The sequence below is a fragment of the Callospermophilus lateralis genome, chromosome 5 (genome assembly GCF_048772815.1).
Source record: "Callospermophilus lateralis isolate mCalLat2 chromosome 5, mCalLat2.hap1, whole genome shotgun sequence".
In the NCBI taxonomy this organism is placed as follows: Eukaryota; Metazoa; Chordata; class Mammalia; order Rodentia; family Sciuridae; genus Callospermophilus; species Callospermophilus lateralis.
In genome coordinates this window covers 38,646,105-38,648,855 of record NC_135309.1, presented here as the reverse complement: position 1 = coordinate 38,648,855, position 2,751 = coordinate 38,646,105, and the positions used below count along the sequence as shown (strand labels likewise).

The 2,751-nt window shown below is 40.3% G+C and overlaps 1 pseudogene; it reads right to left on the bottom strand.

Annotated features, from left to right (window-relative positions):
- Positions 1–2,288: 2,288 nt before the first annotated feature.
- On the bottom strand, positions 2,289–2,410 carry LOC143400609 (U4 spliceosomal RNA; annotated as a pseudogene).
- Positions 2,411–2,751: the final 341 nt, after the last annotated feature.

Genomic DNA, 2,751 nt, shown 5'->3' with positions numbered 1-2,751 from the left:
AGCAAGTTCAAAGCCAGCTTCAAAATTTTAGCAAAGTCCTAAGCAACTTAGCAACACCCTGTCTCAAAATCGAAAATATAAAAAGGCTGGGGATGTGGCTCAGTACTTAAGTGCCCCTGGGTTTAATCCCCAGCATACACACAAGAAAAGATGACTGATATTCTCCCAAAATAAGACCCCTATTTCAGAAAAAGAAAAAAAAAGAATTCAAGAATGTCCCCTAAGATGTTGGACAAAATTTCAGTTAGACAAGAGAAGTATGATTTAGTGATCTATTTCATAGCATGGTGACTAAGTTAATAAGTATTGTATATTTCCAAATTTCTATAAGTATAGATATAAAATATTCTCACCAAGAAAAATGATAAGTATGTGAGGTGATAGGTTTGTTAATTAGCTTCATCAAATCATATCATAATATCATATCAAGTATTATTTGTCAATTGAAAATAAATATATTTTTAAAATCCCTTAATAGAAATTGGAAAACTATCAAGGAAAGACAAAGAATACTGACACAGAAATGATGAGAGTATTTATGAACAGAAGGAAGCAAGAGTGAGATACCTGGGGGCCTACAGTCATGATCAGGTTCTCAGATATGCTTATGTCTCTGGAAAACCTGGGAGTATGCGTACATATGCAGATTCCTTGATCTGCCCTCTGTCTCCCCCAAGGTTCTAGTTCACTGGATCTGGATGGGACTCTGCAGTTAGTTATTCTTTAAAAGCTCTTCATCCAGCAGTTCAGGAGGCTGAGGCATGAGGACTGTGAGTTCAAAGCCAGCCTTAGCAACTTAACAAAGCCTTAAGCAACTCAGTGAGACCCCGACTCTAAATAAAATATAAAAAAGGGCTGTGGATATGGCTCAGTGGTTAAGAACCTCTGGGTTCAATCCCTAGAGGAGGAGGAGGAGGAGGAGGAGGAGGAGGAGGAGGAGGAGGAGGAGGAGGAGGAGAAAAGCTCCTTATGTGATTCTGATGGGGAAATAGATTCCCACACAATTGGTTCAGAGCAATGTGGGTACATAACTCTGTTCTCTTTTTGGCAGAGGTAAGGAAAGCTATATGGAGTCAAAGATTGGAAACAAATATGAAAAAGTATGGAACACAGACCCAACACATTTCGGAGATATGCTGGTAAATGGAGTCAGAGCAGGCAAAGAGGTAGAATCCAAGTTCAGCGTAGGCCAAAATGCATAGAACACGTGGCCAGGAGGCAACAGGCCTATCCACTGGACTTTGAAACTCAGTTCAGAGCCTGGAGAATGATGATAACAATTTGCCTAGGAAACTAAGATTAACATCTTCCTGGTTTCCAATGCTGACAACGTTTGTGAAGTCTCATGTCCAGCCTACACTTTCCACAAAGCCTGAAACTGAAGCTTCAAATCACCCTAATTCCTCTCAATTCCAATCACCTTCAGACCCTCATCTGTCAGGTCCTCCCTCACCTCCTCAGTGTCTGTCAACCCAATACAGCTTCTTGATGTTCACCTTCTACTTTACCTCCCAAATCCTTGGCAACGTGTGAGCCAGTGGTGGCCTGGGGAAGGCTCCTTACGCAACTCTTCCCCCCAATATCAGGGGCTCCAAGTACAAATTTATACAAGTAACCATCCAAGATGTTCTGTTTCTTACAAAATTGATAATGAGCTCAGGTCCCAGGTTATACCTCTAGTTATAGGGCAGATGTCTTGGGACACCAAACACAACTCTTAATGAGCCTGGGGAATAAACAGACACTCTGCACCAAGAAGGAAATCAAAATAATGAATTGGCTTCAGGACAAAACTCATTCCCTATAGTCCTAACTCTGAAAACTACCCCATACTCCCATATAAATGAAGAAAGAGACTCCCAGGGGACATCCCCCAACATAACCCTTGTACACTTCCCTAGGAGGTGTCTCCACTAGGCACTGAGTATTAGAGTGAATATCTTTTTATACTCTGGGAGTCTGGGGAGTTTTTTGTTTGTTTGTTTTTGTTGTTTTGTTTTGTTTTGCAGCACAGTGGATCTAACCCAGGGCTTTGCACATGCTTTGTGAATGCTTTACCAATGAGCCCCACCAGAGCCCTACCCTGGGAGTTTTGCTAATGGATAACAGGAAGTGGAAACTGGTCAGGTATTACATGCCCTCAGTTTATGTCCTATACTTTTATACACTTAATCACTGGTTGATCATTGCTCATTCAACAAGTAATTATTGAGCAATGTGGAAATAAAGGAAAACCTACTAAATAAAATCAAAGCCTATGTACCCAGAGTTTTCTATAGCAAGGGAGTTGATCACTATCATTTGACCATTTGGTAGAGACTCAAAGACAGAGGAGTGGGAAAGTTTTCAATTAGCAATAATCATGCCTCAGATGAACTCACTGGCTTTGATATTGCCTCTGCAGAAAGCTGGGGTGGGAAATTTTTAAATTGGACAAAAAACAAGAGAAGGTGTGTTCTGACTGGAAGCTGTTGGCTTAGAGAAGCTGTAGAAAGGCTAACTAGAAGCAAGCCCTCATATTCACAATTGACTACATATATATGTGTAGTCAATTGTGAATATATATACATATATATATGGCTTTCTCTGGTTGATCCTAAGTTGGAAGCAGAGGAATGAATTAGAAAAGCAGTCATTTATTAGTCAAGTCCTGGCCATTTAGTGCCAGTTGTTGCAGAATTTATTCTTTAGCTTCCTACATTACTAAAGATAGAAATCTGATTTCCTACAAGTCAGATGCATAGCATTTGA